Below are 27,333 nucleotides of genomic sequence, written 5' to 3'. Positions count from 1 at the left end.
GTGATATTTTAGTTTCTTTGAACATATTATTGTAATTTTATTAGTCTCTTTGTATAGAAACAACAATGAGAGAAACACGAGGACCTACACAGTACTTGAAGATTCATGCAAGACAGTTGGAAGATAGAGAAGAAATTACTCTAGACGTTGAAGGAGAGGCAATTGGTCCTACTGATGAAGCTGCAAACAACTTGAGCAAATTTTTGGGCATAGTGGCATGGAATTCAGATTTTTGTCCATTAATTTACACAAATTTGTAAAAAATGATGATATAAGTACAATTAGTTATGACCTATACTAGTATTATATTATTTTGCAATGATGATATAATCTGATTGTGGATCTTACAACAATTTTTTTATAAGTCAAATTTGATGGTAAATGTTTAATTAGTTTTTTTTAGTAACTTGATTTAAATAGTTTAGGTTATTTATTGACACTAAATTGAAAAAAGTTGGAACTAATTTCATTCATGAGAAAACTATTGTAAATAAAGAATTATATATTACAAAAAACTATTGTCAAAAGTCACAAAAAGCAATAGTGTTTAAACCGTTGTCAAAGACGACTGCAAAATGGCAATGGTATTAAAACCGTTGCCAAAAAATGACATCACTGGTAACGCTTTAAACCATTGGCTTAGACGACTTCAAAATGGCAATGGTATTAAAATCGTTGCCAAAACACGACACCAACAGTAACGCTTTAAAACCGTTGGCTTTATGGATAATAAAACTACACGCCTCTCTTCTATGTAGTCCCATTGTTCATAGGGTTCCTTTCAGAAGTGTACATATACTGGTTGTTGGCAACCATGTCAATGAACTCCTGCGCCTCTTCAAGTGAAGGGATCCACCTGCAGAGTGGTCTAATGCCATCTTGGACATCTCAGATAGGCTATCATAGAAAATATCTAACATGGTCCAATCTGAGATCATAACAAGAGGACATCTCCCAATCAGTTGCTTGTATCTTTCCCAAGCTTCATAGAGGGATTCATCCTCTTTTGTCTGAAGTTTTGTAATTCCACCCTAAGCTTGCTCAGCTTTTAAGGTGGAAAGAACTTGGTCAAGAATCCATTGACCACCTTCTCCCAACTATCTAGGCTTTTCTTAGACTGATAATCTAGCCATAGCCTTGCTCTGTCTCTTACTGCAAAGGGGAAGAGCATGATCTTGTAGACTTCTGGATTTACTCCATTAGTCTTAACAATGTCACATATCTGTAGAAAGTCAGATAGGAACTTGTTTGGATCTTCTTGTGGAAGTCCATGAAACTGGCAGTTTTGTTGTACCAGAGTGACCAGTTGAGGCTTCAACTCAAAGTTGTTTGCCCCAATGGCAGGAATGGAGATGATGCGCCCATAGAAGTCAGAATTGGGTGTAGTGTAAGATCATAGGACCTTTCTTGCGTCACCCCCATTGTCTAGATTAGCTGCCATTGTTGTTTCTTCTGCCTCTTGTTCTAATGCTCCTATGAGATTCCTTACGGCCCTACTAGCTTGAGCTTGTTGCATACGCTTAGGTTCAGAATCTAGGTCAAAGAGAGGTTCTTTATTCCTATTCATAAACAAGAAGAAAGAAACCAAGAAGATAAGAGAAAGGAGTCTCTATGTCAGAGTATAGAGGAAGAGAAAAAAAAAAGAAAGATGTTTTTTAATTTAAAAAGAATTTTCGAAATTAAGGAGGGAAATAGGAAAGGAGTTTTCAAAATAAGAGGGAGAAAGGAAGAAGAAGATTTTCGAAAAAGAAGAGAGAAAAAAGATTTAGAGATTTTCGAAAATAGAAGAGAGAGAGAAAGAGAGAGAGAGAAAGAGAGAGAGAGAGAGAGAGAAAAGAATTAGAAAGAATCAAACTTTTAAAAATTAAAATGAGATAAACAAGTAACTAACTACGAAAGATTAGAAAATAAAATAAAAGATTTGGAAGGGATTTGATTTTTGAAAATATTTGAAATTTTAAAAAGCGAGAAGTTGGAAAAGAATCTTTAAAAGTTAAAAGAAAAAAACAGGATAAGATAAGATTTCAAAATTTAAGACAAAAGATTTGATTTTAAAAAGTTTTGAAATTAAAAGAAAGTAAAAGAAGGATTTTAAAATTTTGAAGATTTTAAAATTCAAAATTAAAAGAAAGAAAAACAAACAAAATACTAAACTTTTAAAATTAAATTTAAAAGAAAGATAAGACAACAAGATTTTGAAAATCAAAGAAAGAAAAGATAAGATAAAGATTTGAAATAGAAGATAAAAAAGAAATTTACAAAATCAAAAAGACAACTAACAAGATACCAAACTTAAAAATTTTGAAATTGGACTACACAAGTTTCAAAAATTTAAAAGGAAAACACTAAAAGACACCAAACTAAAAGATTTCAAAAATCAAAGACACTAATTTTCGAAAACCTTGAAAGAAAAACACCAAAGGACACCAAACTTGAAAATTTTGAAATCAAACAAGAAAAATAGCAAGAACAATTTGAACATTAAGCAAAGAAAACAAGAACAATTTTTAAAGACTCAAGAAAAGAAATGAAACCCAAAGTGACACCAAACTTAAAATTTGACATAAGACTCGAACAAAACAAAAAGATATGAATATATATATATATATTATTTTTTAAAAAGAAACAAATAACACAAAGAGGAAAACACGTAAAGGTATCTGATCTACGGAACAGGATAACCATTAGTTTGTCAATCACAAACGATCCCCGCCAACAGCACCAAAAACTTGATGCACGAATTTGTGACTCGCACAACTGAACAGGCAATTGCACCGAGTCGTCGAAGTAATACCTCAGGTGAGTGAGAGTCAATCCCACGAGGATTTCCGGATTGAGCAAGTTGTAGTTATCCTGTAGATCTTTGTCAGGAGAATAGAAGATAGTTGTTGTTTGCTGTAGGCGCATAAACAAGCAATAACAATAGAACGTAGAAACAGTAATTAGCAGTCAGTTAAGGCACCAGAGATGCTTCTTCTTCTTGGATTAACACGTCATACTCACTATTCCAATGATGAATGATTTCTTCAATGGCAAGGTTGTAAGTGATTAAGCCATTGGTCAAGGTCATTAATATCCTCAGGTCCAAACCAAACATCCGAACGGACTAGATCAATCTGGGAGAGGGTGTAGCGTACGCAATTCAATCTCTTTGGTGATCCTACTCAAAACGCCACAAACAAGGTCGGATCTTCTGGATCAGAGAATGATGCTCTTATGATTCTAGCCTTTAGAGTCACAGGAACATCAATTACCCCTGACTAACGAGGTTTTATGTCTGATGAGAGAACTTTTGCGTGGTCTAGAAATTTGCGGATAAATCCTCGTTGCAAGTATAGTTTCTAAACCTTCAAAAGTCCTTTCATACAAACGTTTTGGGTGTCACAAGTAACAAACCCCTTTAAAAATTGTTAACCGCGTATTCAAACCTCGAGTCGTCTTCTCAAGGAACTGCGAGGAAGTATGTTCTTATTATTGGTTATAAAGGTTGTAATCGGGGTTTAGAAGGTGAGAAGCAAGTAATTTAAATGATGAGTGAATTAAATGGCAATTAAAAATAAATAATAATTGTAAAACAACTTTTGGCAAGATAAGGGAATTTAGAGGTCTAACTTAGTTATCTCTCTCAACTATAATAAAAGTTGAATCTAAACTCCACTTGGTCAACCTTTACCAGGGCAAAAGAAAGTCAAGGGACTAATTAAATTGACCTTTGAATCCTAATTATTTCCTAAGAAAAGGTTGGGATTATTTAGGTCCAGCTCAATTAGCAAGATAACGATTATTAATTACGTTGAGTTTAATAACTGTTGAGTTACTAAATTCTTAATCAGAACCAAAAGGAAAAAAAAGTAAAATTGTTGGAATAATAAAAATATCCTTAGATGAGAAACAATGGCAATTTAATTCAAAGAGAATAATTATAAACTGAAAATACCTCAATTATCATTAAATAAAAATGTCATCAACAGCCAATTGGGCAACATCAACCAAACATAATAAAGGCTTCAGAGTAATCAAAATATAAAAGAGAAATTAAATAGTAAAAAGGAATATTAAACTTGGATCGAGAGTCACTCTAGAAAGAGAAGTCCTAAATCCTAAGAGAGAGAGAGAGGGGAAAGAACCTCTCTCTCCAAAACTACATCTAAAACATGAAAAGTAAATTATGAGAGCCTTCCTGAATGGATGCATTCCCCCACTTCATAACCTCTGGTCTATGCCTTCTGGACTTGAATTTGGGCCAAAAAGGGCTTTAGAACTCGCTGGGGCGTGTTCTGTAATTTTCTGGTGCGTGGCCTCTGTCACGCGTCCGCGTGGGTCACGCGGTCGCGTCATTTGGAGCTTTTCCTTGCCACGCGGTCGCGTCAGTCATGCGACCGCATCATGTGCGTTCTGCTAGAGGCGCGCGGTCGCGTCAGTCATGCGGCCGCGTCGCTGCTGATTCGTGCTTGGTACGCGATCGCGTCGTCCATGCGATCGCGTGGATACCAGTTTCCTTAAAGCTCCGTTTTGTTTTCTCCTTTCCCTTTGGTATGTTTCCTTTTTCATCCTTTAAGTCATTCTGCCTTAGAAACTCTGAAACTACTCAACACACTAATCATGGCATCGAATGGAAATAAAGGTAATTAAAATAATTAATTTTCAAAGCTTAGGAAACATGTTTTTCACGATATGACATAATAAGGGAGGGAAAGTAAAACCATGCAATTAATGTGAATAAGTAGGTGAAGGATTGTATAAATCACTCAAATTAAGCACAAAATATCTCATGAAATATGGGTTTATCAATGTCACATACACCAATTAGCTCAGATAACTTGTTGGAACCTGTGATGCGTTCTCAAGCTATAGCTCAATACTATTCGGGTCAAGACTCATAAAGAACTCATGTAGAATCGAGATTCATAAGAATGAAGAACGACATTGCACATAGAATAGAATCAACCATAGATTGAAGTAGAAAAGTAATTTCATTAATCCATAAGAATCAGCAGAGCTCCTAACCTTAATCTAGGAGGTTTAGTTGCTCATTCTGTACAGAGAATAAAGTGTAAAGTTCGAATGTGGTAGAGGAGATATTAAACAAGGGCAATCTGCTCTTATATATACTAATAACTAGAGTTAAAAAGAAACTAATAATAATTAGAAATTACAAAAATGAAACAAACTAGGCTAAAGGTGCGAAAATCTACTTCTAGGGCCCACTTGGCTGACAAAGGACTGCTGATGCTGTTGGATTCTGACCTCCCTGCACTCGAAATAGATTTTCTGGAGCTACAGAACTTCAAATGGCCCGCTCTCAACGGCGTTGGAAAGTAGACATCCAGAGCTTTCCAGCAATATATAATAGTTCATACTTTATTTGAGATTAGACGACGTAAATTGGCGCTCAACGCCAGTTCCATGCTGCATTTTGGAGTCAAACGCCAGAAACACGTCACGAACCAGAGTTGAACGCCAGAATCTTCGTGGTATAAGCTAGAATTGATGGCGGCATTCATGAGAATCTGGAAATTCTAAACCTTGTCTGTGGTATTCCGAGTAGGATTCAGGGATTGAATAACTGTGATGAGCTTCAAACTCGCGATTGTTGGGCGTGATGACAAACGCAAAAGAATCAATGGATTCTCCTCCGACATGATCGAGAACCGACAGATGATTAGCCATGATGTGACAGAGCATTTGGACCATTTTCACTGAGAGGATGGGATGTAGCCATTGACAACGGTGATGCCCTACATACAGCTTGCCATGGAAAGGAGTAAGAAGGATTGGATGAGGGTAGTAGGAAAGCAGAGATTCAGAAGGAACACAGCATCTTCATACGCCTATCTAAAATTCCCATCAATGATTTTCATAAGTATTTCTATCTTTATTTTCTATTTATTTATTATTATTATTATTCGAAAACTCCATAACCATTTATTATTCGCCTAACTGAGATTTGCAAGATGACCATAGCTTGCTTCATACCAACAATCTCCGTGGGATCGACCCTTACTCACGTAAGGTTTATTACTTGGACGACCCAGTGCACTTGCTGGTTAGTTGTGCGAGGTTGTGAAGAAAGTGCTGAGTTTTAAACGCGCATACCAAGTTGAATGCCATTATTAGAGATCACAATTTCGTGCACCAAGTTTTTTGCGCCGTTGCCAGGGATTGTTCGAGTTTGGACAACTGACGGTTCATCTTGTTGCTCAGATTAGGTAATTTTCTTTTCAAAAATTTTTTTAAAAATTTATCCCTATTTTCAAAAAATAAATAAATAAATAAATTATTCTATGACTTCAGAATTTTTAAGAATGGATAGTTTCATGTAACAAGTTGAAGCCTGGCTGGCGGTAAAGGCATATCCAAATTCTTTTGGATTGAAGCTTCCACTTGTCAACATAAAAGGCATGTATATGGAGTTGGATGAAGTATCAGCTATTGCATGCCTGATTTATATCCTAAAGCTGGCTAGCCATTAAGCCATGTCCAACCCTTGGATTGGAACTTTAGGCTAACATTGAAAGATTCCTAAAATTCTTCTTAAAAATTTTGAATTTCTTATTCTCTTTTTCCTATATGTTTTTCGAAAAATATAAAATAAAATCCAAAAATTTTTTTATAAAATCAAAAAAATCAAAAAAATATTTTTGTGTTTCTTGTTTGAGTCTTGTGTCATATTTTAAGTTTGGTGTCACTTGCATATTCATCTTGCTCTTGCATTTTTCGAAAATTCATGCATTCATAGTGTTCTTCATGATCTTCAAGTTGTTCTTGGTAAGTCTTCTTGTTTGATCTTGATGTTTTCTTGTTTTGTGTCTTTTATTATTTTTCATGTGCATTTTTGCATTCATAGTGTCTAAGAATTAAAGATTTCTAAGTTTGGTGTCTTACATGTTTTCTTTGAATAAAAAATTTTTCAAAAATATGTTCTTGATGTTCATCATGATCTTCAAAGTATTCTTGGTGTTTATCTTGACATTCATAGTGTTCTTGCATGCATTATGTGTTTGATCCAAAATTTTCATGTTTTGGGTCATATTTGTGTTTTTCTCTCTCATCATTAAAAATTCAAAAAAAATCAAAAAAATATCTTTTCCTTAATTTTCTCATAATTTTCGAAAATTTGAGTTGACTTAGTTAAAAAATTTTAAAACTTAGCTATTTCTTATAAGTCAAGTCAAATTTTCAATTTTAAAAATCTTATCTTTTCAAAGCTTCTTCAAAAATCAAATCTTTTTCATTTTTTTATTATTTTTGAAAATTTAAAAAAAAAGTGATTTTAAAATCTTTTTCTTATCTTTATTTCAAAATTGAAACTTTACTAACAATTAATGTGATTGATTCAAAAATTTGAAGTTTGTTACTTTCTTGTTAAGAAAGGTTCAATCTTTAAATTCTAGAATCATATCTTTTAGTTTCTTGTTAGTCAAGTAATCAAATTTTAATTTTAAAAATCAATTCTTTTTAAAAATATCTTTTCTATCATATCTTTTTCAAAATTTTATCTTTTTCAAAAATTTAACTTCAAAATATCTTTTCTAACTTCTTATCTTTACAAAATTAAATTTCAAATCTTTTTCAACTAACTAGTTGACTTTTTGTTTGTTTTAACTATATCTTATCTTTTTTTTAAAACCACCTAACTAATTCCCTCTCCCTAATTTTCGAAAATTACCTCCCTCTTTTTCAAAATTCTTTTAAGTAACTAATTGTTTTAAATTTTAATTTTAATTTTATTTCTTCCTTTAATTTTTGAAAACCCTAACTTATTTTTCAAAATTAATTTTCGAATTCTCCCCCTCTCATCTTCTATTTATTTATTTATTTACTAACACTTCTCTTCATCTCAAGAATCTGAACCTATCTTCACCCTTGTGTTTGGATTCTTAAATTCCTTTCTTCTTCTACTAACATAAAGGAATCTCTATACTGTGACATAGAGGATTCCTCTTCCTTTTCTGTTCTCTTCTTTCTCATATGAGCAGGAACAAGGAAAAAGGCATTCTTGTTGAAGCTGATCCTGAACTTGAAAGGACTCTGAAGAGGAAACTAAGAGAAGCTAAATCACAACAATCCAGAGACAACCTTACTGAAATTTTCGAACAAGAAAAGGATATGGCAGCCGAACCCAACAATAATAATGCAAGAAGGATGCTTGGTGATTATACTACACCTACTTCCAAGTTTGATGGAAGAAGCATCTCAATCCCTGCCATTGGAGCAAACAATTTTGAGCTGAAACCTCAACTAGTTGCTCTAATGCAACAGAACTGCAAGTTTCATGGACTTTCATCAGAAGATCCCTACTAGTTTTTAACTAAGTTCTTGCAGATCTGTGAGACTGTTAAGACTAATGGAGTAGATCCTGAAGTCTACAGGCTCATGCTTTTCCCTTTTGCTGTAAGAGACATAGCTAGAACATGGTTGGACTCACATCCTAAGGATAGCCTGGACTCTTGGGATAAGCTGGTCACGGCCTTCTTGGTTAAATTCTTTCCTCCTCAAAAGTTGAGCAAGCTTAGAGTGGATGTTCAGACCTTCAAGCAAAAAGATGGTGAATCCCTCTATGAAGCTTGGTGGTGGACGAAATTGTGATCACATATTCTTTTGTACTTGTATGAAATCATTATTATGGCATCAGTTGAATTCACAACACCGTTCAACTAACCAGCAAGTGTACTGGGTCGTCCAAGTAATAAACCTTACGCGAGTAAGGGTCGATCCCACAGAGATTGTTGGTATGAAGCAAGCTATGGTCACCTTGTAAATCTCAGTTAGGCAGATTAAATTGGTTTATGGTTTCGAAAATTAATAATAAAAAGAAAATAAAAAGGATAGAAATACTTATGTAAATTAATAGTAGGAATTTCAGATAGGTGTATGGAGATGCTGTGTTCCTCTTGAAACTCTACTTCACTACTCGCTCTTCCTTCATTCCTTCTTACTCCTTTCCATGGCAAGCTGTATGTAGGGCATCACCATCATTGGTGGCTACTTTCAATCCTCTCGGGAAAATGGTCCTATGCACTGTCACTGCACGGCTAATCGTCTAGAGGCATCACCCTTGGTTGATGGCTACATCCCATCCTCTCAGTGAAAATGGTCCAGATGCTCTGTCACAGCACTGCTAATCAACTGTCGGTTCTTAATCAGGTTGGAATAGAATCCATTGATTCTTTTGCGTCTGTCACTAACGCCCAGCCTTCAGGAGTTTGAAGCTCGTCACAGTCATTCAATACCGGAATCCTACTCGGAATACCACAGACAAGGTTAGACCTTCCGGATTCCCAGGATCCTACTCGGAATACCACAGACAAGGTTAGACCTTCCGGATTCCCAGGATCCTACTCGGAATACCACAGACAAGGTTAGACTTTCCGGATCCTCATGAATGCCGCCATCTATCTAGCTTATACCACGAAGATTCTGTTGGGGAATCTAAGAGATATGCGCCCGGCCTAAAGTAGAACGGAAGTGGTTGTCAATCACGTGCGTTCATAAGTGAGAATGATGATGAATGTCACGGATCATCACATTCATCAAAGTGTTGTGCAACGTATATCTTGGAATAAGAATATGAGAGAATTGAATAAAAAGTAATAGTAATTGTATTGAAACTTGAGGTACAGCAGAGCTCCACACCCTTAATCTATGGTGTGCAGAAACTCCACTGTTGAAAATACATAAGTAAAAGGTTCAGGCATGGCCGAATGGCCAGCCCCCCTGAGTGATCAAAAGACCGAATAATCAAAGGCTAAACAGTCAAGAGATTAAACTGTCAAAAGATATCTAATACAATAGTTAGATGTTCTATTTATAATAAACTAGCTCTTAGGGTTTACATGAGTAAGTAATTGATGCATAAATCCACTTCCGGGGCCCACTTGGTGTATGCTTGGGCTGAGCTTGATCTATCCACGAGCTGAGGCTTCTCTTAGAGTTGAACTCCGAGTTATGACGTGTTTTGGGCGTTCAACTCCGGATCATGACGTTTTTCTGGCGTTTAACTCCAGACAGCAGCATGTACTTGGCGTTCAACGCCAGGTTACGTCGTCAATTTCCGAATAAAGTATGGACTATTATATATTTCTGGAAAGCTCTGGATGTCTACTTTCCAACGCCGTTGAGAGCGCGCCATTTGGAGTTCTGTAGCTCCAGAAAATCCATTTCGAGTGCAGGGAGGTCAGATTCCAACAGCATCAGCAGTCCTTTTGTCAGCCTTTTTCAGAGTTTTGTTCAAGTCCCTCAATTTCAGCCAGAATTTACCTGAAATCACAGAAAAACACACAAACTCATAGTAAAGTCCATAAATGTGAATTTAACATAAAAACTAATGAAAACATCCCTAAAAGTAGCTCAAACTTACTAAAAACTACCTAAAAACAATGCCAAAAAGCGTATAAATTATCCGCTCATCACTTGGGAAAGATACAAGCAGATGACCAAAAAGTGTCCTTCTGACATGTTTTCAGAGTGGACTATGATAGATATATTCTATTATGGTCTGTCTGAATTCTCTAAGATGTCACTGGACCATTCTGCAGGTGGATCCTTTCATCTAAAGAAAACGCCTGCAGAAGCTCAGGAACTTATTGAAATGGTTACAAATAACCAATTTATGTACACTTCTGAGAGGAATTCCGTGAATAATGGGACGCCTCAGAGGAAGAGAGTTCTTGAAATTGATGCTCTAAATGCCATATTGGCTCAGAAAAAAATGTTAACTCAGCAAGTCAACATGATTTCTCAAAGTCTGAATGGATGGCAAAATGCATCCAACAGCACTAAAGAGGCATCTTCTGAAGAAGAGGCCTATGATCCTGAAAACCTTGCAATGGCAGAGGTAAATTACATGGGGGAAGCCTTTGGCAACACCTATAATCCCTCATGGAGAAATCATGGAAGGATCAACAAAAGTCTCAACAAGGCTTTAATAATGGTGGAAGAAACAGGTTTAGCAATAGCAAACCTTTTCCATCATCTTTTCAGCAACAGACAGTGACTCCTGAGCAGAGCACCTCTAACTTAGCAAACATAGTCTCTGATCTGTCTAAGGCCACTTTAAGTTTCATGAGTGAAACAAGGTCCTCCATTAGAAATTTGGAGGCACAAGTGGGCCAGCTGAGTAAGAAAGTCACTGAAACTCCTCCTAGTACTCTCCCAAACAATACTGAAGAGAATCCAAAAAGAGAGTGCAAGACCATTGACATAATCAACATGGCCGAACCTAGAGAGGAAGGAGAGGACGTGAATCCCAATGAGGAAGACCTCAGGGGACATCTCTCAAGCAAGAAGGAGTTCCTTATTGAGGACTTAAAGGAATCTGAAGGTCATATAGAGACCATAGAGATCCCATTAAACCTCCTTCTGCCATTCATGTTCTCTGAAAACTATTCTTCTTCTAAAGAGGATAAAGATGTAACTGGAGAGCAAGTTGCTTAATATCTAGGAGCTATCATGAAGCTGAATGCCAAGTTGTTTGGTAATGAGACTTGGGAACGTGAACCTCCCTTGCTCATTGGTGAACTAGATACATGGGTTTAGCAAACTTTACCTCAAAAGAAACAAGATCCTGGTAAATTCTTAATACCCTGTACCATAGGTACCATGACCTTTGAAAAGGCTCTGTGTGACTTAGGGTCAGGCATAAATCTTATGCCACTTTCTGTAATGGAGAAGCTGGGGATCATTGAGGTACAGCCTGCCATATTCTCATTGCAAATGGCAGACAAGTCAGTAAAACAAGCTTATGGATTGGTAGAGGACGTGTTGGTAAAGGTTGAAGGCCTTTACATCCCTACTGATTTCATAATCTTAGACACTAGGAAGGAGGAGGATGAATGCATCATCCTTGGAAGACCTTTCCTAGCCACAGCAGGAGCTGTGATAGATGTTAACAGAGGAGAATTAATCCTTCAATTGAATGGGGACTACCTTGTATTTAAAACCCAAGGGTGTTCTTCTTTAACAATGGAGAGGAAGCATGAAAAGCTTCTCTCAGTACAGAGTCAAATAGAGCCCCCACAATCAAACTCTAAGTTTGGTGTTGGGAGGCCATAGCCAAACTCTAAGTTTGGTGTTGAATCCCCACATTCAAACTCTAAGTTTGGTGTTGGGAGTCTACAACATTGACCTGATCACCTTTGAGGCTCCATCAGAGCCCACTGTCAAGCTAGTGACATTAAAGGAGCGCTTATTGGGAGGCAACCCAATTTTTATTTTTCTTATTTTATTTTTCTTTTATTATTCTTTTATGTTTTACTAGGTTCATGATCATATGGAGTCACAAAATAAATATTAAAATTAAAAACAAGGATCAAAAATAGCAGAAGAAAAAGCACACCCTAGAGAAAGGGCTTATTGGCGTTTAAACGCCAGTAAGGAGCATCTGGCTGGCGTTCAATGCCAGAACAGAGCATGGATCTGGCGTTGAATGCCAGAAACAAGCAACATCATGGCGTTTAAACACCAGGAAAACACCCTGAGGAGAGCTTGCGCTGAACGCCAGAAACAAGCATGGAACTAGCGTTCAACGCCAGAAACATGCTACAGATGGGCGTTGAACGCCCAAAACAAGCATGAAGCTGGCGTTCAACGCCAGAAACAAGCATCAATCTGGCATTGAACGCCAGGATTTCATGAAAAGGGCATTTTACACGCCTCATTGGTGCAGGGATGTAAATCCTTGACACCTCAGGGATGTAAATCTTCGTGGTATAAGCTAGAATTGATGGCGGCATTCATGAGAATCTGGAAAGTCTAAACCTTGTCTGTGGTATTCCGAGTAGGATTCAAGGATTGAATGGCTGTGACGAGCTTCAAACTCGTGATTTTTGGGCGTAGTGACTGATGCAAAAGAATCAATGGATTCTATTCCGACATGATCGAGAACCAACAGATGATTAGCCGTGCTGGGACAGAGCATTTGGACCATTTTCACTGAGAGGATGGGAAGTAGCCATTGACAACGGTGACACCCTACATACAGCTTGCCATGGAAGGAGCCTTGCGTGTGTGAAGAGGAGTACAAGAGACAAGCTGAAATAAAGAGGACAAAGCATCTCCAAAACTCCAACATATTCTCCATTATTGAGTAACAATTACTTATTCCAAACACTTTCACTTTTTACAATTAAATTCAAAGAACCTTATTGGCATCCTGACTAAGATTAATAAGATAACCATATCTTGCTTCATATCAACAATCTCCGTGGGATCGACCCTTACTCATGTAAGGTATTACTTGGACGACCCAGCGCACTTGCTGGTTAGTTGTGCGGATTGCAAAAGTGTGATTGCAATTTCGTGCACCAATAACCATAAGAAGACTCACCATAACCATTGGATTGGTATGTACCATGGGATGGATTATGCTCATAGTATGTCGGAGGAGGTTGTTATTATGAAGATTGTTCATATGCTTGAGGCTCCTCCCACCATTAATTTTTCCATCATTGATGCAAATCCTTATTGAATTTTCCATTTTCTACAACATAGTTAGAACCAAACTCATAGCCAAAAGGGTGAGAGTTCATAATAGAAAGAGAGAATAAAAACAAAAGATAATAAGAAAACAAGGAAAATAAACTCCTAAAACTAGCAAAAACTAGCATACAAATCAAAAATCAAGCAATTCACAATATCAACATATATACAATAACCAATAACAAGTGCACATTTGCAAGTCCCCGGCAACGGCACCAAAAGCTTGACGTCACGGAAATCATTAGTTCGAAATTTTCACAAAATAATTCCATTAAAGTATAGATCCAAACCAACAGACAACTCTCAATCAAAGTTTAATTTATTTGTCACTTAAGTCAAACCAATAAAAATCGAAAGTATTTAAACCTCGGGTCGTCTATCAAAGGAATTGCAGAGAAGTGTGCATATTATTGGTTATGAGAAATTTTGGAAGTTTTTAGTATGATGATCAAGAAAGTAAAGCTACAACTAAGGAACTATAAATGCTAAAAAACACTCATGGCAAGGATTAAGAGTCAAAATTTCCAATTCTAGATCAATGACCACAACATGGTAATTACAAAAGGTTAATTCTACTTAGTTATACTCTAACATCAGAGAGTGAAGTCAAGTGGACGTAATTGATCCTCAAACCAACTAACAACCCTAAATTACCAATCACACTGGACATCAATGACATCAAGGAACCCAAGTCCTCAATCTCAAGCCAAGAGTGTTATGGTGTGGTATTTTACAACCCACACTACTAACTGGCAAGTGCACCAGGTCGTACCAAGTAATACCTTATGTGAGTAAGGGTCGATCCCACGAGGATTAATGGATCAAGCAACAATAGCATTTGATAGGATTAGTTAGGCAAGCAGAAAAGAGTGTTTTGGTATTCAAAGAGCATTAAACACAGACAAGTAAATAAGTTGGGAATAAAATATTAAGAAGGCAGTTAAGGTTTAAGAGTTATCTATTTTTCCGGATTAACTTTTATTACTAATTAATTAATCATGCAAGATTTGATTCTATGGCAAACTATATGTGACTATACCCTAATTCCTTAGACCTTCCTAGTCTCCTCTAAAATTCATTAATTGCCAATTCCTTGGTCAAGTAGTTCCAATTAGAGGGTGATGATCAATTTCTAGTTTATATGCCAAAAGAATCCTAATTATCCACAAATAAGGGGATTAGATGTCACGTATCCCGTTAAATACAAACAATTAAAAATTCAGTATAATATCTTTTCAAGCTGTTGTTCAAGTAAAGAGCTTTTCCAAGTTTTACAACAACTCAATTAGAACATGGGTCATACTTCCGTTCCACCCATATTCATAAATAAAGAGCAAAAACAATTATTGAAATATAAATCTAAACATGGATTAAATTAGAAAGATCAAACGAATAAATCCATACAAATAGACAGAGCTCCTAACCTTAACAATAGAGAATTAGTTGCTCATGATTGAGAGGGAAAATAAGGATTCCCTAAAATAATCTATGTATTTGTCTAAATGTACAGAGTTCCTATTTATTACTAATCCTAATAGGTTTAAAATCTAAAATTAAAAATAATATCTTTTCCTAAAAGATAATATTTGAATTTAAATTCGAATTAATTAACAGATCTTCAGTTGATGGGTAGGGACCACTTGATTTGTCCATTCTGCAGCTTCTAATCTGTGTTTTCTGGGCTGGAAACTAGGTCAAAAACAGCCCAGAAATCGTAACCAGCATTTTTTGTATTATTGCAGATCGCGCATGTGATGCATCCGCGTCGGCCACGTGCTCGCGTCATTTGCGCAGATTCTAGTCCACGCGTTTGCGTCAAGCATGCGATCGCGTCAATGCAATTTCTCCATTCCGCGCTGTCGCATGAGCTACGCGGCTGCGTTAATCTTCGCTGGTTATCCCTTTGGTTTCTTCTTCTTCTCTACAGAAACTTCATCAAATCCATCCGAATGCTACCTAAAATGAATAAAATTGCACAAAGCTCAAAATAGCATCCATAGTGGCTAAAATATATTTATTTCTTAATTAAATTCAACAAATTAGATGCAAATTCACTAGGAAAAGATAGACAAGATGCTCATGCATTACAACACCAAACCTAAACTGTTGCTTGTCCTCAAGCAACCAAAACTATATAGGCTTCGGATGTGAATTTGCATGAGAATGAGAATTTGATTAAGCTTGTGTCTCTTTTTAAAGTGGGGTTTATAACTGTAATCCTGAATAGGTTTGGCATTTCACTCTCCTTTAAATCAGAAGGATGTCATTGTCATCTGGAATTAGAATTTGGATAATATTATGAATTCTCTGATATTTTATACTTCAGTTTAATCCTTGAACACAGAAAATTCCCTTTTATTCTCTTTTCTTTGGTGCTTTGCACCTTGAGCCTAGCCGTGACTTTAAATGTTTTGTCTCAAGAGTTACTTGACACAAAAACACCATAAGCACTTAACTGGGGAACTCTCTTTGAGTTCTGATTTTTCTTTTAGTTACTCCCAGACAGTGGTGCTCAAAGCCTTTGGCATACTCTGTTAAATGCAATTGATCTCGACTCTAAGTGTTCTGTCTCAAGGATTACTTGACACAATCACACCACAAGCATATGACTAGGGAAACAACTCTTTGAGCTTTTAATCATGTCTGACCTCCCTAGTCATTGATGCTCAGAGCCTTGGACCTTGCTTTTATTATTATTTACTTATATATTATTTTTTTTCTTTTGCTGTTTTCTTTTGCTTCAAGGATTAAATTTTTTTTTTATTTCAGAGAAGTCATAATAATTCTCTAAATTCATGTTCCTTATACATCAACATCCCTTGATTCAAATTCAAGTATGTACTGTTCATATCATGCATTCAGAATTACAATTAATACCACCACATTTATGTAAATTAGACTATTCTTAAAATTAACTCAATTTCTTATGCAATACATCACTTCTTTTTCTTTTCTTTTTAGATTCAAGTTCAGTGAGTGGTACATGAAACATCTTTTCAACATTAAAACAATTAAAAGAAAACTAATCCTAGGATTCTAACTAATAAAAGATCTTGCAACAGACAAAGTAAAATAGCAGAAAACCAGAACATAACATAGAAAAAGAGGGGAGGAATAAAAATGAAAGGAACTCAACCACCTTAGTTATCCTAACTGTCTTTATTCTTTAGGTTGTGCTCCTCAACGAAGATGATTCGCCTCCCTTTTGTGCCAGAAAATCAATAAGCGCAGCATCAACACCAAACTTAAAGGTTTGCTTGTCCTCAAGCAAAGAAGAATTGAAAATAGAAGAGACAAATATTATGAGGAAAAAAATAAAAGGATAAAAGAATAAGAGAGAATTAGGATTGGGAGAGAGAGAGAAAGAAAACTGGGCGGTGCAAGCGACACGGACGCGTGCAGCACGCGTATGCGTGGGTCGCGAATGTTCTTAATGATGCGTTAACGTCAGGCACGCGTCCGCATGCCCTGGTTTTTGTGCAATTTGCGTGAAAGCAGCCGCACGCCCGCGCGACTCTCTGTTCACATGGCTTTGGAGCCAATTATTCATACGACGCGTTTGTGTCATGCACGCGCTCACGTGGATGGCCATATGTGTGACTGACGCGAACGCATCAGTCACGCGTCTGCATGCCCAAATTTGTGCTTTTAGCACACTTCCTGCCCCCAAGCCAGCACAACTCTCTTCCCAATACTCTTTTACGTCGAATTTGCCGGTCACGCGTTCGCGTCAATGATGCGCCCGCGTGAATGGCAAAAATCAAAAACGATGCGAACGCGTGAGGTACGCGTACGCGTGGGATCGTTTGTGCGAAAGGCTCCATTCTGGCGCCACTCCTACGCAACTCTCTGTCAAATTTCATTTTTCACGCACACCCATCTGACGCGTCCGCGTTAGCGACGCTTGCGCGTCGTATGCGTTTTTTTTATTTGAAATATATATATATAGACCTTGAGGTGTTCGGTTCCTGTGATAAAATAGCAGCATGATCAGAAAATTAGTAAGAACTCAATAAAAATCAAATAAGAAAATTACTACTACGAAAATTAAAAATAGCTAAGGATACAAAATTATCGGGTTGCCTCCCGATAAGCGCTTCTTTATCGTCACTAGCTTGACGGTCAGCTCCTCTAAGGAGGAGGATCATAGGGGCTCATCTCTTCACCCCTTACTTTGAACTTCTTTCCTGTATCTCCATAATGTAGCTCAATATGCTCCAGAGAGAGGATTCTGATTACTGTATAAACCCATGCTGGATTGCTGGTCAATACTACCTTCATTCCTGGGGAGAAACCTTCAGTGGGGATCTTTTTGTTTCTCCGTCCTCTGGGTACTTTCTTCTTTTTGGGAACCTCCTCCTTGGTAGATGATGCATTTCCAACACCAAACTTAGGTTTGATGTCAGGAGAAATTTTATTGATTGTTGCCAAGAGAGGTTTGAGCTGCAAATTTTGTTGTGTATTATCAGGGGGTTTTTGAAGGTTTGGATCAATAAGCTCAGCCTGCATGCACCTCTCTTCTTCACCTGTTGGATGTATATCTTTGAAGACATGGAAGACCAGTTGCTCATTATGCACTCTAAGCACTAATTCACCCACTTCTACATCAATCAAAGCTCTTTTAGTGGCTAGGAATGGTCTTCCTAGAATTATAGAGGCATTCTCATCCTCCCCTGTGTCCAGAATCACAAAGTCTGCTGGGAGGAAGAACTTACCCACTTTGACCAAGATATTCTCCACTAATCCGTATGCAGGCTTCATAGATTTATCTACCATCTGCAATGCTATCTTTGTGGGTTGTGCCTCTTGAATTTGCAGTTTTTTCATCATAGATAAGGGCATTAGATTTATGCTTGCCCCCAGATCACATAGGGCTTTCTCAAAGGTTCTGCTCCCAATGGTGCATAGAATTTGAAAGCTCCCTGGATCTGGCACCTTCTTTGGCAAGTTATTCTGAATTACAGCACTACATTCCTTAGTCAGAACTACTGTCTCATATCCCTTTAAACGCTTTTTCTTTGACAACAACTCCTTCATGAATTTGGCATAGATAGGCATTTGCTCCAAAACCTCAGCAAAAGGAATATTGATTTGTAACTTTCTGAAGATTTCCAAGAACTTTGAGAACTGTTTGTCCTTTTTCTCCTTTTGAAGTCTCTGAGGATATGGCATTTTAGGCTTGTACTTAGGAGCCTTTGGCAGTGTAGGATAAGTGTCAAGAGAGTCTGGGAATGGGTTGTCTGCACGCTTTGGAGGGGCATGCTCAACTTCTTCCTTCTTCTCCTCTGGAGCATCCTTTTCAACTAGCTCTTCATTGACCTTGGTCTCAGAACCAGCTACTTTACCACTCCTTAATTGAATAGCCTTGCAATCTTCTCTTGGGTTCACCACTGTATCACCTTGAAATGTGCTTGCAGACCTCTCAAGTATTTGTTTGCTCAGTTGGCCCACTAGCACCTCTAAATTTCTAATGGAGGCTCTGGTTTCCTGCATAACTTGTGCTTCCGTACTTGCCACTTGTCCACTTATCACGGAGATAGCCTTGCATTCCTCTCTTGGATTTGGAATTATGTTACTAGGAAGGCTATTAGTGGTCCTCTGATCAATTTCATTAACTCTGGTGGCTATTTGACCCATTTGAATCTCCAGGTTCTTGATGGATGCTCTGGTTTCCTGTCTAAAACCTGTCAATATTGCTTTTAGATCATTGTTCTGTTGGAAAACTGCCCTGAAAATTATTGTTAAAGTTCTGAGGTCTCTGAGGTTGATCCCTCCATCCAAAATTTGGGTGATTCCTCCATCCCTGGTTGTATGTCTTAGAATATGGATCATTGTTGGAATTTCTAGGACCACTCCCCATGTAATTTACCTGTTCAAAAGAAGGTTGAGCATAATCATAATTATCATTTTGCATAAAGTTACCTGCCCTGTCATAAGAGACTTCCTGTGGTGGATTTTGGGTGTTGATAGCTGATACTTGCATGCCACCCATCTGTTGAGTAAGTAGATTTATTTGCTGAGACATCAGCTTGTTCTGAGCAAGAAGAGCATTAACCGCTTCTACTTCCAACACGTCTCTCTTCTGAGGGGTCTCAGAGTTCACAGGATTCCTGTTAGAGGAGTATAAATATTGGTTGCTAGCAACCAATTCAATAAGCTCAATAGTCTCCTCCGGTGTCTTCTTCTTGTGCAATGAACCTCCTACAGAATTATCTAAGCACATTTTGGACATTTCACCCAAGCCTTCATAAAATATGTCTATTTGTGTCCATTTGGAGAACATGTTTAGAGGGCATTGCCTAGTCAGTAGCTTGTATCTCTCTTAAGCTTCATACAGAGTCTCACCATCCTTCTGTCTGAAGGTCTGAACCTCCATCCTAAGCTTAGTCAGCTTCTTTGGTGGGAAAAATTTTGTTAGAAACTCAGTAACCACCTTATTCCAAGTATCCAAACTGTCCTTGGGTTGAAAATCTAACCATAGTTTTGCTCCATCCCTCAGAGCAAATGGGAAGAGCATTAGTCTGTACACATCTGAGTTCACTCCATTTGTCTTCACAGTATCACAAATTTGCAGAAAACTAGAAATAAACTGATTTGGGTCTTCGTGGGGAAGACCATGATACTGGCAGTTTTGTTGTACCAGAGTGACCAGTTGAGGCTTCGACTCAAAGTTGTTTGCAGTAATAGGAGGCACCACAATGCTCTTTTCATACAGATCTGCAGTAGGAGCAGAGAAAGAGCCAAGTACTCGCTTTTGTTCATTCCCATTCGGGTTTGCCGCATTGGTATTATCATTATTAGTTGGATCCATAGTGGATTCTGCAGCCTTGTATAGTCTTGCTTGTTGTAAACGCCACCTGAAAGTCCTTTCAGGTTCAGGATCAAAGTCTAAGAGATGTTCTTTGTCTCTGTTCCTGCGCATAAACAAACAGAAAACAAGAAAGAATGGGAATCTCTACGTCAAAGTGCAAAGAATTCCCAGTGAGGTAACTCTGTGTAAAGAGATAAAAATATTGAATAAAATAAATAGAAGAAAAATAATAAATAGTCAACACCAAACTTAATTTTAGAAATAAAAAAAAGAAAACGAGAAAGAAAGAACAGGGGAGGGAGTAAACGAAAAGGAAAAGAAAAAATAACGTAAAGGATAGAAAAGGAAAAAAAATAACGTAAAGGAAAAAAGGAAAAATACCGTAAAAAAATTTTTTTTGAAATATTCAAAGCAAAAATTTTAAATAAAATTAAAACTAAAACGCCTAATCTAAGCAATCAAACAACTGGTAGTTGTTAATCACAGTCAATCCCCGGCAACAGCGCCAAAAACTTGGTGCGGTATTTTTGTGGCGCCAAAAACTTGGTGTGGTATTTTACAACCCACACTACTAACCGGCAAGTGCACCAGGTCATACCAAGTAATCCCCGGCAACGGCGCCAAAAACTTGGTGTGGTATTTTACAACCCACACTACTAACCGGCAAGTGCACCGGGTCATACCAAGTAATACCTTATGTGAGTAAGGGTCGATCCCACGAGGATTGATGGATCAAGCAATAATAGCGTTTGATAGGATTAGTTAGGCAAGCAGAAAAGAGTGTTTTGGTATTCAAAGAGCATTAAACACAGACAAGTAAATAAGTTGGGAATAAAATATTAAGAAGGCAGTTAAGGTTTAAGAGTTATCTATTTTTTTGGATTAACTTTTATTACTAATTAATTTAATCATGCAAGATTTAATTTCATAGAAAACTATATGTGACTTGACCCTAATTCCTTAGACCTTCCTACTCTCCTCTAAAATTCATTAATTGCCAATTCCTTGGTCAATTAGTTCCAATTAGAGGGTGATGATCAATTTCTAGTTGATATGCCAAAAGAATCCTAATTATCCACAAATAAGGGGATTATATGTCACGTATCTCGTTAAATACAAACAATTTAAAATTCAGTATAATATGTTTTCAAGCTGTTGTTCAGGTAAAGAACTTTTCCAAGTTTTACAAGAACTCAATTAGAACATGGGTCATACTTCCGTTCCATCCATATTCAGAAAATAAAGAGCGAAAACAATTATTGAAGTATAAATCTAAACATGGATTAAATTAGAAAGATCAAACGAATAAATCCATACAAATAGACAGAGCTCCTAACCTTAACAATAGAGGATTAGTTGCTCATGATTGAGAGGGAAAATAAGGATTCTCGTAAAATAATCTATGTATTTGTCTAAATGTACAGAGTTCCTATTTATTACTAATCCTAATAGGTTTAAAATCTAAAATTAAAAATAATATCTTTTCCTAAAAGATAAGATTTGAATTTAAATTCGAATTAATTAACAGATCTTCAGTTGATGGGTGGGGACCACTTGATTTGTCCATTCTGCAACTTCTAATCTGTGTTTTCTGGGCTGGAAACTGGGTCAAAAATAGCCCAGAAATCGTAACCAGCATTTTCTGTATTATTGCAGATCGCGCATGTGACGCGTCTGCGTCGTCCACGCGCTCATGTCATTTGTGCAAATTCTAGTCCACGCGTTCGCGTCAGGCACGCGATCGCGTCATTGCAATTTCTCCATTCCGCGTGGTCGCGTGAGCTACGCGTCTGCGTCGATCTTCGCTGGTCAACTCTTTGGTTTCTTCTTCCTCTCTACAGAAACTTCATCAAATCCATCCGAATTCTACCTAAAATGAATAAAATTGCACAAAGCTCAAAATAGCATCCATAGTGGCTAAAATATAATTAATTCTTAATTAAATTCAACAAATTAGATGCAAATTCACTAGGAAAAGATAGACAAGATGCTCACACATCATGCTAAAATCTACTTTAACACCAAACCAAGCTTTTTATCAAACACTTAGAAGGCATCAAATAAAGATATGGTAAAATTGCAAAGAAATATAAAATCTAAAGCTACCCAATGTAGGATAACAATAATAACAACTTAATTAAGCATCAATTAACATAAGAACATCAAATTGCATTAAAGAAATTCAAGATCCAACAAGAGTGTTCATGAACTAAAAAGTGGCAAAATGAGAAATTAACAAGAAGAACTAAGAAAATTAAAGCAACAGAACAAGGAAAAGTAAAAGAAACTAAATCAAAACAAGTATTTAAACCTAAATCTAAGAAGGAATTAAGCACAAAACCCTAAATTCTAGAGAGAAGAGAGAGCTTCACTCTCTAGAAATCTAACCTAAAGCATGGATAAAACTAAACTATGCTACTTGGTTCATTCCCCCCTTCAATCCTTTGTTTAAAGCATCAAAAATGGGTTGGATTGGGCTCAACATGCTTCAAAAATCGCTGGTCACATGTTGCCTTAAGTGAGTCACATTTTTTTGTGTTCTGTGTATGATAAACCACAATTTTATGGTTTATTTTGAATTGAATTTGGTGGATTTTGTCAATTTTTCTCCCATTTATTCACTAAAATAGCATGGTTTGTGAATTTCTTCCAAATTGTGCTTAAGAGTAAAAACATGCTTTTTAGGCTTTTAAATTGCTAAATTTAATTCACTTTTCTACCATTCGATGCCTTGATATGTTTGTTTGAGTGATTTAAGGTTTTAAAGGCAAGGATGGCTTGAAAGAAATGGAAGAAAAGCATGCAAAGTGGAGAATTCATGAAGAAATGATTATTTTCAAAATTCATGGCTATGCGTATACATGGCCCATGCGTACACATGGGAGGAAATCTGTCAGGTGACACGTATACATGGCCCACGCATACGCATGACAAGTAGCACGTGACCAACTTAAAGGCAATATGCTGGGGGCGATTTTTGAGCCATCCAGACCCAAGTCTAACTCATTTTTGATGCTATTGAACCCAAGGATTGAACGGGGATGAACCAAGTAATCATAATTTAGTTTTTCATCATGTTTTAGGTTAGGTTTCTAGAGAGAGAAGCTCTCTCTTCTCTCTAGAAATTAGGCTAGATTAGTTTAATTTATCTTTAATCTCTCTCTTTAATTCTTGTTTTAGTGTAGTTTCATTTTCCATGCTTTATTGTCTTGGGTCTTTTAGTTTACATTGTTAATTTTCCTTTTATCTCATTTCTTATGCTTATGAACTCTTGCTACGTTTGATCTTTATTAATGCAATTTATATTTTCATGTTATTATTGCTTTCTTTAATTGTTATTATTGATCTCTTGCAATTAGTAGCTGTTAGATTTTATTATTGTTGCAATTTTAATATGCTTTCCTTTTATGCCTTCCAAGTGTTTGATAAAATCCTTGGTTAGATTTTAGAGTAGATTTTTGTACTCTTGGCTTGGGTTGGTAACTTGGGTAACCTTGAGTTACTAATGTCCAAGTGATTGATAATTTGTTTCCATTGACTCTATCTCTCACTAAATTAATTAGTGGGTTAGCTAGGACTTATGGACTAGGATCAATTAAGCTCACTTGACTTTTCTCTAATTTTGGGGATGAAAAAGTGGGAATGATCCTTGTAATTATCATGTTGTGGTTAGTAACAAGGATAGTGATCCTTAACCATCAACCCTTGCCATGACCTTTTCACCATTTGAGTCTCCTTTCCTTTGTTAGTTAATTGTCCTTTATTTTCTTGCAATTTATTTTCTTGCCTATCAAACCCAAAACCCCAAAAATATACACCCCATAACCAATAATATGCACACTTTCCTACAATTCCTTTGAGAGACGACCCGAGGTTTAAATATTTCAGTTATTTTTATTGGGTTTGTACTTGTAACAAACAAATTAAACTTTGATTGATGGTTAATTGTTGATTTGGAACTTGATAAACCACTATTTTATGGTTTATCTTGTGCTCAATTGAGTGGTTTTTATCAAGCCTTTGCACACTTATTCATACTATTTGCATGGTTTTACAATTCTTTCCCAGAATTTGTTCTATGATTGAAAACTTGCTTCCTAGAGTCTTTAATTTGTGTATTTTAATCATCTCTTATTATCATTCGATGCCTTGATATGTGTGTTAAGTGTTTTTAGAGATTACAGGGTAGGAATGGCTTAGAAGATGGAAAGGAAGCATGCAAAACTGGAAGGAATACAAGAAACTGAAGGAACTGCTAAAGTTGTCTAGCCTGACCTCTTGGTACTGAATCGACCATAACTTGAGCTACAAAGATCCAAATGACGCGGTTCCAGTTGCGTTGGAAAGCTAACATCCGGGATTTCGCAAAGATATATAATTTTTCATAGCTGCCTCGAAGTTAGATGATGCGGACGCGTAGATGACGCGCACGCATCGCATCTACGAATTTCAATCCACGCAAATCTGTGGATGACGCTTCGGTATCACTTTGCCGCAACCTGTACGAACCAGAAATTACTGGGGGCGATTTCTGCGCAATTTTTTACCCAATTTTTGGCCCAGAAAACACATATTAGAGGCTATAAAGTGAGGGAATGCATCCATTCATGAGAGACGGCTGATAATTCATAATTTTTAGGATTAGATGTAGTTTTAGAGAGAGAAGATCTCTCCTCTCTCTTAGGATCAGGATTTAGGATTTCTATTATGTTTAAGCTATGATCTTCTTCTTTATCACAGGTTCAATGTTCCTTTAATTTATTTTCTACTTTTATTTATTCCATTACTTTAATTGTTATTTATCTTTTCAAATTGGTTTATGAACCTTCCATGTTAGGATTGATTTTCTTAATTAATACACATTGAGGTATTTCAGACGTATGATTGCTTTCTTTAATTTATGTTATTGATGCTTTCACTTTATCCAAATTATTTTCATTCGAGTAGACTTTCTTCCCTTTTGGCTTTGGTTAAGTAATTGGTAACACTTGAGTTATCAAACTTAGCTGTTGATTGAAATTGGAATTACTGATTTGATCTGTATCACTCTAAAGCTAGTCCTTCCATAAGGATTGACTAGGACTTGAGGATCAAGCTAATTAGTCCACTTGACCTTCCTTTGTTTAGTAAAGCCTGACCAAGCGAGATTAAAACCCAATTTCATCACACCTGATAAGGATAACTAGGATAGGAATTCCAGTTCTCATACCTTGCCAAGAGATTTTATTATTATTAATTTATTTTTCTTGTCATTCAAACTACTTGCTCCTTATTTAAAAAAAAACCCAAAATATACCTTTGCATAACCAATAATAAGAACACCTCCCTGCAATTCCTTGAGAAGACAACCCGAGGTTTAAATACTTCGGTTATCAATTCCAAAGGGGTTTGTTACTTGTGACAACTAAAACTTTTGTAAGAAAGGAATTCTTGTCGGTCTAGAAGCTATACTTACAACGGGAATTTATTTGTGAAAATTCTAGATCGCGCAAGAGTTCCATTCTTCAAAATGGCACTATTGCCAGGGAATTGCAAATGTGTGCCTTATTATTGGTTATTGTAAATAGTTGGTTATTGTAAATAGTTTTTCTTTTGCTTGTTTATTTGTTTTTGTTTTTAATTTTTATTTGCTACTATGAATTCTCACCCCTGTCGCTATGAGTTTGGTTCCAATGTTGTTGTAGGGAATGGACGCTATAAGGAAAACATGCATCCAGGATGGAACAATCAAAGATGGAAGGAGCCACAAGGATTTGATCAACCCTCATGGCAACAACCACCTCCAATGGACTATCAACAACCATTCTGTGATGTATATTAAGGTAATGGATATGGTGAGTGCTCTTTTGATTACCAACAAGACCCATTATATGCTTATAAACCACCTCCTCAACATAACTATGGACCACCATACTCACAACCCCCTACTACCAAACACCATCACATGATCCTAACCCTTATCCACCATATCAACCACCCTATGAGCCATAGGAGCCATACATAGATCCACCCCGATTCCAACCCAGTTACTCCCAAGGACCACCACCTCCATATACACCACATCTATATCCATCAATCCAAGAGTCTTATGATTCTACTTATGATATCCGAGCAGAACAAGAGTCGAGGGATCGTTTCAAGGAAACAATAGATCAATTTCAAGCAACCTTGCGTCAAGTGGACTGAGCGATAAACCGAACAGCACCCGAAGCTTTCATGGCTAAAGAATCTCAACTTGAGAACACGGAATTAAAATGTGCTATGCAATAAGTGGAAAAGATGGAGACTGATGAACCACCCTCTTATCATGAACCCTTCCTCCCAAGTAATGAACCCTCACATCCACCCCAATCTCCAATGGATGACATCCTTCGTGGTCTTCTTCAAGGGCAAGCAAAGATGAAAAGAGATGTACTAGAATTTGCGACTACCTTGACCGAGGTAGTAAATCATATAGCTCCCTAACATCTGAGTACTCAAAGCACTCCCACGGCTACAAGTGGAGAATCAAAAGAAGAGCGTAGCATGAAGGACACACTAGAAACTCCAGTGGACAATGAAGAACATGGCTTTGTATTGGAACAAGTGGAGGAAGCCATAATACTTGCAGAGGAAGAAGTGGTTGAAGATTTAGGAGATGCTGAACCTCTATAGGAATTTGGAATTGTAGAGTACTCCTCCAATAAGATCGAAATTGATGTCAAGAAGGCCAGTGCACAACCTCCATGGCATATTCCTTATGAAGACTTGGATGGGATAGATCAAGAAGTAAGTTCCCTTGGTAATAAGGATCATGCATCAAGTCCTCCCAGTAATAAAACTACATCCACAATTGAACTTCTTGAATATGAAGACTCTTCTCTGATTGAATCTGAGAATGATGTGGAAGCAAAAATCCTTAGAAAAGGGCGGACGGGAGTTAAGTACGCTTTGTCAAGAACGTTGGAGCCTTCTCCACCTAGGTTGTCGTCTACTCTTTCACTTGAGTGGGTAAAACTTATCTCTGTTCGTTTTCCTATCCCACTTGAGTACGGTATTCTTGA

Source organism: Arachis duranensis, chromosome 4 (assembly GCF_000817695.3).
Source record: "Arachis duranensis cultivar V14167 chromosome 4, aradu.V14167.gnm2.J7QH, whole genome shotgun sequence".
NCBI classification, from domain to species: Eukaryota; Viridiplantae; Streptophyta; class Magnoliopsida; order Fabales; family Fabaceae; genus Arachis; species Arachis duranensis.
The sequence above is the reverse complement of the archived record's forward strand: the minus strand, read 5'-3'. Positions refer to the sequence as shown.